This window comes from Ambystoma mexicanum, chromosome 6q (assembly GCF_040938575.1).
Source record: "Ambystoma mexicanum isolate Mex_15411 chromosome 6q, UKY_AmexF1_1, whole genome shotgun sequence".
NCBI classification, from domain to species: Eukaryota; Metazoa; Chordata; class Amphibia; order Caudata; family Ambystomatidae; genus Ambystoma; species Ambystoma mexicanum.
Genome location: NC_090937.1, coordinates 1,491,744,556 through 1,491,760,132, shown reverse-complemented (window position 1 = coordinate 1,491,760,132; position 15,577 = coordinate 1,491,744,556).

The following is a 15,577-nucleotide window of genomic DNA, read 5'->3' as shown; positions in this document are numbered from 1 at the left end:
ATCAGTTGAGGGCGAGCGTGCTTTGAAGTGCATTGTCTCCGATTTTGTGCACCGAGGGGTGATTGAGGAAATTGCAGGTAGTTTATGTTTATGTAACAGCCCGATTTTACCTGTATACAAGAAAGGCGACAATGCAATCCCATACCGTTTTATAATTGATCTTCGTGCTATTAACAAAGTTGTCGCCCCGCAATTTCCAATTGTGCCTGATCGAACAACGATACTAACAATGATCCCTGCTACAGCTACGTATTTTAGTGTTGTGGACCTAAAGAATGCTTTCTTTAGTATTCCTATACACAAGGAGAGTAGATATTTGTTTGCGTTCACCTTGGGGGGACGTTCATTCACATTTACTCGGGCACCTCAAGTGTATACTGAAAGTCCAAGCATTTATAGTAGAGCTTTGAAAGAGCAGCTCGACACCCTTGAATTGCCACCTACTTGTACACTACTTCAGTATGTCGATGATTTGCTTTTGGCTGCAGATTCTGAAAGTGCTTGTAAAGAAGGCACTGTATTGTTACTTATTCATCTGGCCGAAAACGGTCATAAAGCTTCGCTCAAGAAATTTCAATATTGTTGTCAGGAGGTCGCCTATTTAGGCTACCTCCTGTCAAAGGAGGGGAGAAGATTGACACCTGAAATAATAAAACTCATTTCTGGCATGTCTGTTCCAAATACACAGAAGGAAGTCAGAGCCTTAATAGGTATGGCTTCTTACTGTAGGTTGTGGATCCCGAACTTTTCACTAGTGATAAAACCGATGTTGGCTTTGACGAAGAAGGGCATTTCTCTGCCACTGCTATGGAAATCGGAACATCAACGATCATTTGAGCTTCTCAAAACCGCGTTATGCTCTGCACCGGTTCTGGGTACTCCAAATTATGACAAGGCCTTTGTGTTGTTTGTGCATGAATGTGATGGATGTGCTTTGGCTGTGTTAACACAGGAACATGGAGGGAAGAATAGGCCGTGCGGCCACTACTCCTCCGCCCTTGATCCTGTTGCATGCGCTTTGCCGAGATGTTTGCAAGCTGTCGCTGCTGCTGCCGCGTCTGTAAAACAGAGTGAGGGAATAGTCCTAGGCCATGATTTAATTTTGATGGTACCTCACTCTGTAGATGTTCTATTGAATAAGACTCAAACACAACACCTCACCTCTGCACGACTGACAAGGTATGAATTCATTCTGTTTGCCCCTCACATTCAAATTAAGAGGTGTTGTGTTCTTAATCCGGCTGAACTTTTACCTTTCCCGCAAAATACTGTCTGTGGTGACGAAGAAATACATGACTGCCTGTATACCACTGAACAGGAAACGAAGGGCAGGATAGACCTTATAGATACTCCTTTCGACAATGCAGAAGGGGAGCTGTTTTGTGATGGCTCCAGCTTCAAACTTCCAGATGGTACATCTACAGCTGCTTACGCAGTTACTACGTTGAGTACGGTTGTTGAAACTAAGAGAATTCCGCATAGCTCCGCGCAGGCCGCAGAGATTATAGCATTGACCCAAGCTTGTGAACTCTCCGAAGGGCATACAGTAAACATATATACTGATAGCCAGTACGCCTTTGGGGTGGCTCACAACTTTGGGATGCTCTGGTCGGAAAGAGGGTTCCTAACCTCACCTGGGACCAAGATCCAGCACGGTCCCCTGATAGTGCAATTGCTCTTGGCACTCTCACTCCCTAGGCAGTTAGCGATCATGAAATGTGCAGCACATCGTAAGGTCATAGATGATGTGGGAAAAGGGAACGCTTTTGCTGGCCAGGCAAACGGCTACAGACCTTAGAGCAGACATGTATGCTCTAAGGGAAACAAAAGATGCCTATGTAATGGATGAGGGTATCGGGTCTGTGCGAGATATTCAAACTGATGCCACAATAGAAGAGTCTAAAAGGTGGGCCGAAGGAATGGGGAAACTGGATGATGATGGGTGCTGGGTGGATACATCTGAAGGAAAATGGTTGCTCCCTGATTCATATGTGCTGCCAATGGTTACGATGGCACACGGTCCTACGCATGTGTGTGCTCATCAGATCACGAAAATGTTAGAACAAGTATGGGTGAATGATAAAATTTCGAAGATTGCACAGCGCCATGTTCAGAATTGTATGATTTGCTTACAGCAGAATGTGGGGAAGTGGACAGTAACTCCAAGGGGAAGCTTTGGGCCCCCTTCTGTTCCCTTCGAGGTCATCCACTTTGATTTTATTGAGATGGAACGGTGTAACAATCTAAAATATGTTCTTGTGATTATTTGTGCTTTTAGTAAATGGGTCGAGGCTTTCCCCGTTAAAGATGCTACTGCCATGACCACTGCAAAGACTATGGTAAAAGAATTCTTTCCACGATTTGGGCTTCCGAGGGTAATTTGGTCGGACAATGGTCCCCATTTTGTTGCAGCAGTAATTTTGCAGATATGCACAGCGTTACACATTGAAAAGCGATTTCACTCGGCTAGACACTCGGGTAGACACCCTCAAAGTGCTGGGTTGGTAGAGAGACATAACGGTATCTTAAAGAATAAGCTTGCAAAAACATGTGCCGATACCAAATTGAAATGGCCAGATGCCTTACCTATTGTTTTGTTAGCTATGCGTACCACACCTCAAACTAAGACTGGGCTTTCTCCATTTGAGGTAGTGATGGTGAGACCTGCTAACATTTGGGGTCTTCCGAAGCCTAAAGCATTGAGGGAGGTAGAAAATGTATTGCTTGTAGACTACTGTAACCAGTTGACTAAAAATCTGTATCTCATTTATCATCAGGTCCAATCAGCTTTATCTGTACGGTTTACGGGCCCAGGACACGATATTCAGCCTGGAAGTTGGGTCCTAGTGAAGGCCTACGAAAGGTCTTCCTGTCTCGCTCCTTGCTGGAGGGGACCCTACCAGGTGCTGTTGGTCACTCAGACAGCAGTGCGGGTGGCTGGGAAAAAACATTGGATCCACGCGACGCATGTCAAGAAACTTCCTCACCCGACGCCGCACGTTACAGAAGAAGCAGAACCCCTACAATCTCTGATCCTGGAGTAGCAAACAGCACTGTGAGTGTGTCGGAGAATTTCTCTGAGCCCGTGGAGATTGGGGAACAGTCCATTTCGTCTCCGCACTCTTTGGAAAAGTCACTTCCGGAAAACATTGTTTCAAGTTCTGCGCCTTCCGTCGTCTCCGGTGCGTCGCTTCCCTCAGGAAGCGACGTCGCCTTGTTTCCGGATCAAATAGTTCTGGGTACCACCAGGTACGACCTTCAATGAAGAAAATAGAACTACGGCACGGGTCTTTTCCATGCATTTGCAAAGAAGAAGTGATTGAAAGTTTTCTCTTGTAAAAGAAAGTTTCTTTCGAACAAAAGAAAAAAAAGGGATTCTGCTGGCTAGGGTTGGGAAGGACTAAGAAGTCGCTCAACCGTAGTGTCGCCAGCAACGAACATTGGGGTCGTCGATTGAGAAACTACGATGCCTGCCACCTCCACCGCTGCTCCCCGCACTGGACTTGTAAATAAGGGGGTGACCAACTCGGACAACAAACAATGTGCCTGGGCCCCGAAAACGTATTGCTGTGTTGTATTAATAATAATTGGAATTTGTGTAATTACTGCTGTGGGACTTTGGTACTTCGAAGAAATTTACCCTCTAAAACCTCTACTGCCAATTGAGATTGTACCTACTGCTTTGACTCCCTCTGTACACCTTCACACCTTGTCACGTAGAGACTCCCAGCATAGACGAAAGTATCATAATAACACTTTAATGATAATAATAAATTCAACGCATGCCATCTTTAATAAGAGTAATTGCTGGATTTGTACTCATTTACCGCAACATGGGAACAAGGGGCTAGGATGGTATATTTACCCTTTACCTTTAACGACTGCTTGCTATGCCTCTCTTAGAGCACTATTCTTTGGCCGTTGGAATGATAGCATCTCAGGGAACTTTGATGGAACTAATTTAAATGACTTTGAGAAACGTGAATTGACTCCCCTGGGATGCTCGCTTTTTGCAAATAGAAGTAGACCTAATGTTGCTTCTATTAGGCCATCTGATAAACTATCTCTTCCTTTCCAAACTCTAATTTCCTTTAAAATGGCTCTGATAGGCAATAAGGACGCTGTGCCTCCTTCCTACTCTATTAATCATAGCCCCGATTCAGTCCCCTTTTGTGTACAAAGAAATGGCACTCGGCCAATGGGAGATTTTGAAGGTTGTGCGAACATTGTAAATTTGACTGGGGAGAACAGGCCTCTGTACGTAGGGGGGCCTGTTTATTTCGTTTGTGGTAGTACAGCATTTCCCTGGTTGTCCAAGGATTGGCAGGGAACCTGTTATTTAGGAATCCTGTTACCTGGGGTATTTATAGCTAGTACATTGGAAGTTTCTAAGGCTCGCCCACGGCGGGACGAGGACGGAGATACCCCTGGGCAAGTATTGGGAGATATAGAAAATCAGTTGTGCCATTTTGGGGACAGATAGCAAACTCTGAAAACATTAGGGGGCTAGCAAGAGTACTGGAGAGAACCATCAACCGGACCACGGATATACTCTACAATATGACACTAGAACAAAAGGCAATAAGATTGGTAGCACTCCAAAATCAGATGGCATTTGATGTCATTCTGGCGGAACGGGGTGGAGTATGCAAATTAGTGGGGTCCGCTTGCTGTGTTTTCATACCGGATTCCTCACCGACAATTTTCAAAGCAATACAGAACTTGCACATCCTTAGTTCTGAGGTGCATGTTCCTGTGGGAGATTGGAATATTAGTGCCTGGTCCTGGGGTTGGAAGGTGCTTTCTGTTATCTTGGTTATTTTGGGAATCATGCTATTCTTTTGTTGCTGTTTCCAATGTCTACCTAGTATATGTGCAATGCTACGGGGGTGTTGTGCTCAAGCGGTGAGCACAGTAGGGCACAAAATGTATGCCCCAGATACAGCATCTAAAGAGTTTGTGTTACAAGAGGTTCTGATGAACGACCTAATGGCTATAGACATTACAGATAATGATTCCGGATGTATAGACTACAATGCATGGAGTTATTTACAAAAGTATTAGATATTATATTAGCACTTGGCATAGGCCAAAAGGAGGGTTTGTCGAAATTGAAACAATATTATGCCTCCTATCGCAGCAATTGTATGTGTATTGGCCTACGCCAAGTTGTCTAAAACATCATATGCAAACAAACTCCGTGGCAAGGTTTTGACCTTAGAGAAAAGTAATGTAAGTCGCCATCTTGGATTAAGCCGCCATTTTAGGTTCTCTTGTAATGTGGAAGTCATCCTGAACATCAAAATGGAGGCCGAATGACATTCCGAGTAAGGTTCTGGCCGTTTTGACCTCCGTACACACGAATAATTAATATGCCTGCAGGCCACTTGTCGGGGTCACCAACTGAGACCTTGTCCTATTGTTGACCTATGTGTAAATGTACAACTATATCAGTGAAACTAATCAAAATGCATATATTATAGGATTGACCTGGCTAGGAACCCATAGGCCCGACTCCTATAATGGTTAACCCGCGAGAGGGTTGGCCAAGGGCTGGACAAATCATATAAAAGACCCAAGTATTTGTAACGCTCACCTGGCTCCCACGGAGGCGCTGGTCTGGTCTGGATTGCTGTGGCCTCTTCAAGCGTGATGCGCAGAATTTGGACCACCGATTGAACAGGACCCCCAAATCTTGCTTGTCGGGCCCGTAGGATTATCCTTCTGCAGATGAGAAAGGGGATTAACTGTCTGCCGAATAGTGTGCTTGCTCCTCCCTTCCCCCCTTCGTTCTTCTCTGATTCCACCAAAACCCCCGGAAAGGTTATTCTCCTCGCTCGCCAATCAATTCGAGGATTATGTGTCTCTAACCAAGGGATTCCGAGAATAACCTGAAACTGTGGAGCCTTGATTACATCAAACACAACTGCCTCCCGATGGCCGTCCGGACCTACAAGTGTCACCTCAGATGTGGAATGTGTTACCGGTCCCGAGGCAATTTCGGTTCCATCAACTGTGGTGATGACATCTTTGCTGGTTTTAAGACGCAGGGGAAGGTTAATCCTGGAGACCAATTCACGATCCACGTAGTTTCCTATAGCCCCACTATCGATGTATGCCTTTATTGCATGCAACCGCTTAGGCTGTTCCGGATCTACGAGGACCATTGGCACAGTGAAATGCAAGGTCTGAGAGTTCGTTTTCAAGCTCGGCAAGCGGACCCCTACGCTTGTCGGGCGGGGTCGTTTCCCGATACAGAGGTTTCATGGATTTTATCAGCGGCTCCTACCACCTTCCTGGGCAGCCTTGCCGGGCAATCTCGTAGAAGGTGTCCAGAGGATCCACAATAAAGACATAAGTGCATCTGCCGTCTTCTTTCACGTTCCTTTTGCGTTAAAGGTCCTTTAACTCCTCCGATTTGCATTGGCTCAGAGGCTTCAGCCCCCTTGAGGTTAGCGTGGGTCTTGACTAACACCCGGGTCTCAAACTTGGACCGATCAGCTTTTCTGTTTTGCAGTCTGTGATCCAATTGGACCACTAAGTCTATATATTCTGAGCATTCTTGGGGCGGATTTACAAATTGGGCCAGGACATCTTTAAGTTCTCCGCGTAGACCTCGATAAAATAATGTGATTCTTTTATCTTCTGGCCACCCAGTTTCCACAATTAGTCTATTAAAGGTTGCAATATAGGAAAGGAGGTCTTGATTGCCCTGTCGCAGAGAGAGAAGTTTGTCATCTAGAGCCTGCAAATGGGAGTGACGAGCAAATAACCTTTCCATGCATGCTTGAAATCCTTGAAAATCAGGAAGAATCGGGTCATCTTGAGTTACCAGTGGAACTGACCAATCGGCAGCACTGCCGCTGAGATATGATAATATAAAGCCTACCTTGGTCTGGTCATTAGGGAAGGCCCCAGGTCTGCACAGAAAATGCAAACAACACTGATTCATGAATACAGCAAATCGTTTGGTGTCCCCAGCAAAGCGTTCGGGTGGGGCCAGCGGCATGTTTCCAGGTAGATTTATCTGCACCAGGTTACTGGAAAGCACAGGAGCGGGGTTCCCTCCGGAACCGGGTAAAGGGGTTTGTCCAGCTTGACCTTGCAAAAGCTGTTTAGCCAGGTCATCAGCTCTTTCCTTTGTTACAATCACTTCCCTCCTGAGAGCATTAGTCTCTTGACGAGCGGCGTGTACTTCGTCCCGTAATTCCCCCAGTAGTTGGGCCAACTGGTCAGTCTCGGAAGTTTCCATAGCGTCTGGGTGGGAATTTGTAGGAAGGCTTCGCGTTCTGTAACGCTCACCTGGCTCCCACGGAGGCGCTTGTCTGGTCTGGGTTGCTGTGGCCTCTTCAAGCGTGATGCGCAGAATTCGGACCACCGATTGAACAGGACCCCCAAATCTTGCTTGTCGGGCCCGTATGATTATCCTTCTGCAGATGAGAAAGGGGATTAACTGTCTGCCGAATAGTGTGCTTGCTCCCCCCTTCCTCCTTTTGTTCTTCTCTGATTCCTCCAAAGCCCCCGGTTTAAGCTCACCTTATGGCTTGGAAGGATGAACTCTCCATCCTGCTTCTGGTGCAGGGGCGCGCGTTCGTCCAGTTACTTCACTGGTTTTCAGAATGGCACTGGCACATCCACTTGACTTTTCTGAGCGATACGCCGTAAGTATGAAGATGCAAAAGTTCAAGTGTGTGCCTCCTTTTATGTTGTCTTTTCTGTCCTTTATTTCAGGTGCAGAACAAAGGCGATGCGTTGAGGGGTTAAATTTCCGGTGGTAAAATCAGGTGAGTTAGTGATGAGGGTGACCCCTCTAAATGTCTTTATAATTCCCCAGTAATGTCTTTTGTCCTTTCCCCATAGGGGCCGGGGTGCGGTACCTGCCAAAGATGCGGGGCCGACCCGAGATGTGGAATGGTTCACCAAGAAAAGCCGGTAAGTAATATGGCTGAAAATGTCCTTTCCCCATAGGGGCCGGGGTGCGGTACCTGCCAAAGATGCGGCGCCGACCCGAGATGTGGAATGGTTCACCAAGAAAAGCCGGTAAGTAATATGGCTGAAAATTCGGCTTTCTTCTTGTGTTCCCTTGCTCACCTTTTGTCTCTTCTTCTCTCCCCTAGGTGCAGAGATGTGGCGACCGGTGCTGAGAGCCGCGATGGAGCCGGGCGGCGTCGCGGGAACAGGTGAGTGAAGCGCGGCGCTGCAGCGAGCAATACGGTGCTTTTAAATGGAAGTCTTCCTTCAGGAATGCTGGCGTGAAGATTCTGGATGCAGGTAAGAAGGTTGAATAAGTTCTTGGTTTTCACCTTTCTCTTCTCTTATTCCCTTACAGGTGTTCCAGGTTCGATGCGGGCGTGGCTGGAGTCCAGGTGCAGGAGCAGACACGGTGAGCGTTCAGCTGCTGGGATGCAGAACAACGCGAAGCACCTGTGGCTGTCTGGCCGTGGCTTAAATAGCTTTGGAAGAAGTTCCAGGTGAGTATTCTTCCACAGCCCCACCCAAGTAACAAAATAGTTCCTTCAGAAAAATAGTCCCTCCTAAGCCTCATTTGGCTTGGTTCTTCATGCAGCATGGTCTGCATCAGGTGAGTGTGCAGCATGGTCTGCTTCAGGTAAGTGCACCAAACACTTCCCCTTATGAGCCTGGCGCCTGTGGCGCCAGGTCTGATGTCCAACATGAGCCTGGCGCCAACGGCGCCAGGACAGAGTCCAAAAATCCCCTATAAAGGGCCGCTGGGCTTTTACCCGGGGGCGTGATGCCTGCTCCCGGGGGTGCTGGGCCTGGCCTGGTGCTCTGGGGGTAGGCATCATGACAGTATTCCAATGTATGGTCTCTCTTACTAATGCATTGAACCTTCGTTGAAGTTCGTTACGTTACTCTGAGAGCCGAATAGCTATCCGTTTGTCAATTGACTTTGGTAACTGTTGTAGCTTTTAAATAAAGCACTTGTATGTTCTTTGTAACCTCTGTTGGTGTGTTTCTTTTTGGGCTTCCCGGCCTCATATTATTTTTATGTTTCCACAGAACTAGGTATGATTATAATAACTTTCTCAAGTGAGTGAACAAAAAAGGAATGCACTCTGCATACATATGTGTGCAATCCACATACCAATATCACAGTGATCCCATGCATGGGTGTGAAGAGGGAAAATCGAGACCAAACCCATGCCCCCTCACCCCAAGCGTATATATAGAAGAACAGCAGGAAGAACAAGGAGCGCACTTATCATTTGAACCAGGCCCCAGCGCACCCATGGGTGACAAATATGCTGAAACACACCCACTTCACCAACAGTGCAACTTCCATGCTACATTAGAATCAATGCTGCAATATCAGAATCTACAAACACAAAAATCCCTGTTTAAAGGCTTGCAAATGTCTATATGAATTAACATGGTCTAAATGCATAGTGTAAAGCCATGTTTCAGGAAAATTACAGCCAAGTTCATTTCCCTCACTGAACACTGGCTGCAGAAGCCTTCAGCAAAACATCCGACCTGCCAAGGCCGCACATTCAAGATAAGATTGCTTTCTGCAGACAGACATTTTTTAATTATCCACAAATGCGAATAAATCACGGCAACCCAGTGTGCTTTTTTTTCTTTACGGGAAAGAAAGACATTTTCTCAAGGACTCGCACAACATTTGAAACATAAATTGTAACAAGAATGGCGCAGCCCAGCGCCCAGAGCCCAGGTGCGAACTGCTTGTTCAGCTAAAAAGTTATGGGAACAAGGTCATATTGCAACAAGTTAGAATTAGGTAATGGGGGCTGGCACAGCTAAATCAACCCACTGACACAAAAGGTTAATATCCAATTGTCAGTCTCACTATAAGGGCTACATAGGTAACCTACCACTTAGCAGCCAATAGCAGGAGGAGATAGGTTTCTGGGAGCTGATCCAATTCTGTGAGGTCAGCCTGCAGTGTGATTACAAAGCTGGCTTGCAAGCCAGCCCCGGGGGGGACGGCGCCTGAACTCTCGATGTGCACGATGCTCTGCGTGTTTTTTTCTTTTTTGCTGCCCAGAAATAAACGCAGTTTGGAACATGCTGCTGCCTGCTTGTTGCATTTCTGGGGGCCATATGGGAGGTGTTGGGGTCTCCCATAGATGGTGAGGGTATGGCTGCTAGCCCCCACTGCCCTGGTGGGGGTCCAGCTTCTCCCCAACAAGTTGGTGCCCTCTGTGAGGCTCATTGCTCATTGTAACATGGGTAAATGAGCACTGCCTGCGCAAGCCCTGCGTTGAACTGAACTCCCTGCCGCCGACTCAAGGAAGCTGTGGGACCCTCGCCTGCACCTGAAGACCACCGGAAAACACGTAACCGGCTAAAGGCTTCGGGGGCCACTTGGAAATACCCCGCTTGAGGGCAGGTGAGAGTCCTGCAGGAGAAGGGGTCCGGTGAAGCGCCTTGAGGGGGTGTCCAGCAGCGGAGCAACTGCCAGTGCAGCATAGGAAAATGTAAGTCAACCAGCAACATGGGCTTTGAGGGGGGGGAATGTTTAAAGTATTATGATGCATTGTTGATCAGTATGTTGCAGAAATGTTAAGTTCTTTTGTTTGGGTAGAAACTGAGGGAGGGATTGTAAATTGGGTGGTGGGTGATTGTACATTGTCGCAAAATTCAGCGCATTGGTGGTGATCGGCACGTGAATTGTAGTTGGGACTGGGGCGGTGGCAGTGGTCCCTTCTTGTGTTTTTGAGCCTATTGGGTGGGGTAGTGACTCCCTACATATAGAACAGGAGTGCCGCGCTGATTGGTCTGGATGGTGATTTCATGTACGGGGTCTGGATTTCCTATGAATTGACGTTATAGATCAATGAGTAGATGAGGTTCCCTGCTAATTGAGCGTTTTAGTTCAGTGAGTGGATGATGTTTTCCCGCAGGAGGTAGCTAGATTGTTCCCGAGTGCGGAAGATAGTTGGCTGGTTAAGGTCCCCTGGTGAGGAGCGTATCACACGTTAGGCGACGCAGCGTGTGCAGTCCAATTATAAGAGTTTTATTGTGGTTTACCTTGTTCCAGTTGAGACAGGAAGACAGCTGTGGGGATTGTGGGGTTTTATTTTGGGATTTTGTGGGGTTGGGAGAAATGAGTTATTGTTCTGTGTATGCACATTTGTCTGTTCATTTGCACTGTGTTTTTAGTTTGGTGACGTCACCTTCAGATTGATGCATAGGACACAGAGTTTTGATGGTGAGGAGATAGTGGTGTGGTTTTGGATTTGGAGAATAGGTGACCCAGAGGCGGTGTGTGGAAGACACATGCGAAAGATTGTGGGGGTGTGCCGGAGAAGGCAATGGTTTGGTGAAGATGGGCTGCACGTGGAGTGCACTGGCTAAGGTGCGGAGCCAAGAAGGCTCACAGAAGTTGAAAAATGTTCAATTATCTTTTAACTTTTGCTCCCTGAACAGCGGACTATCGAAATTTTCGAATTGAATAGAGGTAAAATGTATCACACAATACAGAAACGATTCCCCTTCACCTGTTGTGTAGCCCACAGCTTCCATGCCGAAATAAGTAAGTAAAACATAGTGTGCAAAGATTAAAAAGTACTGAAGGTAAATTAAAAAAAGACCATGGCTGCTCATAGGCGGCTTCTCCAGAAGCATGCAGCAATCGCTAAGGACACACATACACGGCACCTACACGGGAATAGCTTTAAAAGCACATGGCTACAGTTGAACTGTGTACACGAAGGAAAGGGAAGATGTGAGGGGTCAGCTGATGCTGAACCAGCTTGAGCAGAGGGAAGAGGGGACTCACCCTTCTGAACCTCCGGGAGTGTAATATTTGATGACACAGGGGCAGAGAAAGGCAGATGAGGACAAGTAGGCACAAAATAAATTATTAAAGTATGCAATGGGAGGGGCAGTTAAAAACAGCTTCAACACACACGCACAAGAATCACAATAGCAGTGTCAACAATCACCACAATATGCACCGCCCATGTGGGGAGGATACATGGGGCAGGATGGGATCATTTCAGCAGACACCACAAGCACCAACGCAGGTACTGTCACCACTACATGTACAGACACAACAAATGACAGCACCACTACCCCAGGACTGACTACAATCACAACACAGGGGCACTGCACAGCAGCCAGCACCCATACAGAACACTGACACAATAGCAATGTTACCGGTTACATGACTGGGAGGAGTCTTCCTGATGGGGAACAAACCTTTCAAAGGACATAGATTGACATTATACCGCTAATAGGACAACCCAAGACAAACTTGATTTGACTCACTCTGCCACACACACTCATGCTCCACCTCCCCGACAGAGCGGGCGAGACGCGCGCCGACACACACACTCACGCACACTCAATAATGCAGAGGACAATTGCATAGGGGTGGTGATAGGTATCAAAACATTTTCTTTTCTGGGTGACAGTGGGGCGACTAGGCCATGCATTAGGGAAGAGAGATTTGTGACATCATGAGCGATGTGGATATGACCACCTTATTAACAGAGAAATCCATAACTTGTTAAACACCAGACATACACATGTTGAAAGTAAGGAAGATTGTTTAAGCATAATGGGGGTGCACGGTACAGAGGGGGGTGCATAATGATAGCGCATCACAAGAGAGTACATTTAGCTACATTTTGAGCACACATCTTTCAGTGAGGAGACTGGGCTCATGAATACACGATTAACACAGAACAATTAAATGAGACACACAAGGTGGAAGAAGTTGCACTTGAGGGGGGAGGCCTACATTTCATTGACAGTTCACCACGGGAGGAGAGAAATGGAGGTAAAGGGTGGATGATCCATGCTCCCAACAGAATGAATTTGGCGACAAAATAACAGTGCAAGTGGTAATGCCACTAGCGCTTTTGAAAATAGCACTGGCAAAAATGCATTAGCCAACACACATAGGGAAAGAGGTCATTGCTGCACGAACTGGAGAATGATGGTTGTATTAAAATTTGAGAGCAGATAATGGGGGGAGAAATATATTGTTTAAATGTAACAGTAATTACAGTAGTGGAGTAATAAAATACTAGACTAAATGAGTAATTAACAGAGTAGGTAGGGTTTAACAAGCGGACATGGGGTGGGATAGAGAGAATGGGAGTAAATTGTGACGGTTGGGTTTGAAAGAAAAGAGGAAATAAATAAATAAATAAATAAATAAACAAACAAATAAATAAATAAATAAATACAAAGAGGGGGAGAGGCAGGTAGCGAATAATTGGTAGCGAATTTCATTAGTACCAGCTTAAAGTGGCTGCAGTTCACTGCGAGGCACGCCCTGAGAAGTGTGAGAGGAGCCATAGAAAAAAAAAAAAAAGATTTAAAAACCCTGCGATTATCTTAACTAAGTAACATGGTGCACTTAATTTAGAAACACAGCCACCCTATATGACACATTTACCACCCTGATGTTTCCCTATTTAGCTTGTCAGTGCCTGATGCCCCACGGGACAAAGGCACGCACTATAAATAGCTTACAACAAAAGCACAGTAAATATAAAGATCCAAAGGTCCATTTGTACACTAGCACCTAAATTGCGTATATATGATCCGGGTGTGCAATGAGTATCTTCACATAAATTAAATGCCTACCCATTTTCTGAGTACATTTCGAATTGTGTAACAATTTACAGTCAGACCGCCATTGAACGCCACCAGGTGGTGACAGGATGGTGCATAGGTGTACCATTGGCTCCTCCCACTAGGACACTGAATAGTGTGAGAGTAGTGAAGAGAGGTTAGGTCAAGAAATTGAAGAATATGTAAATTCTCAGGTCTCAAGCGCTTCCATTTCATTTCTCGCCAGATATAAAGGACCCAGGGCAGGCCTGAAGACAACGGACAACCAACACCCAATGGCTATGGACTACAGTGGGACATTTTCCCCTCCTGACAGACTTTGTTAGAAGCGTAAGGCGTCAAGCCCTACAAAGCGGTGGCCACCCTGGCAACGAGGGAGCAATGATCAACAGGGCCAACGCAAGAGATTTTCATGAACTGCAAAATAGCACGAACACTCCCGAGTTAGGGAAACATGGCCATCCTATGGTCCAACGCACACTAGCAACTAGAATAGGGACTGACACACGCATTTCCAAAGTTTAATTGCGGTTCATATTACATTTTGTGCACTTACAGCTGTAACACTGTTTTGTTTCTTCTCTTTTCCCCGCACACGCAGGTTGTTGCGTATGTATGCTGTTAGAAATGTGTAGGAAATTTCGTTAATGTTATCTTCCATTAGAAACTGTGAGGCCTACTGATTAAAACATTGTGTAGCATTCCCCACTCAATTGCCCACCCTATCAAGAACCTCAGACCCCTTAGAGCATGTTTCCCTGAAGTATATTTCCTTGCTTCCATTGAATAAACAGCCCAAGATTTTCCCTACCCATATTGAGAAATTTTGAAAACACGAAATGTCCAGGGGGAGGTTTGATTTTTGCCCTTAGTGATTGTTTAGTTCGCGGAGCTTGAGGTTACTAACAAGTACTAACGTATTAACGCCTTTCTTGCGATTTTCAGGCGGGCAACTTTATCATCTCATCAGCTGCAAGGACCCAGCAGCGTAAGTGGTTATGGGCACGCAAATAAGGACTTTTACCTTCACGATGGGACTATTAATGATGAACGAAATAATGGGGGTGGTACTTTGAAAATTATATGTAATAGTGAGCATTACCGCTGTATCCCCTGCTAACATTCCCTAACCTAAGCAGGAAGAGTTACGGCGTCAGTGGGTGAGGAAAAGCTGCTACTAAAGTAAGGAGAGTTAAGGGAGTAAAACATACACATAACACACATAGCAGAAGTGACCAACAACATGCACACATGTACAAAATTGGTAGGGACACCACTGGAGAGAGCTGTCCTGACTGTTCTTTAACATATGCCGGAAGAGAATTGATTACAACAGAAATTACTACAGCAGAGCACGACGCCCATGTATCCCAAGGTGCGAAGAAGATTGCAAGGGAAGACAGCAACATTGAGATTGATTAAAAATAAATAAATAAATAAATAAATAAATAAATAATAAAAGAAGAAAGAAAAACAAAAAGAGAGAAGAAAAAAATAAAATAAAAGACAAAAAATATGATAAGTGCCTAACGGAGTGAGACAAAAGAGCGAAGATGGTCACTTGGGTGGAAAATGAAGAAGGACGTATACTGTTAAGGTACCAACGTTATGTTACCTGCACAACAGTGACAAGAAGTGGACAATCATTCTGGATGCAAGAAGGTTGAGAGAAGTTGCGAGATGAGAGCAGGAACATCACTGCTTATGGACTACTATTGAGCACATGCATCTAAAGATCAAGAGAAACTACCACTGAATTGGGGAGGAGAGTGTTCATTGGTGCGCATCAGCATGCCCTTGTTGGTGATGACCAAGGAAGATGTGAAGAGTGACACATTCACCAAGATGGAAAACAACGGAAGAAGAGAAACAGACAGAGGAGTAAAAAGAGGGGGGAATTACTTCTCGAGCGAGACAGAAGAATGATTGGGTGCAGTACCAGCATACTAAAGAATGATCAGCAAAAAATGCATCTGAAAAGAGAAAGCAAAGAACTAGCTAGTGC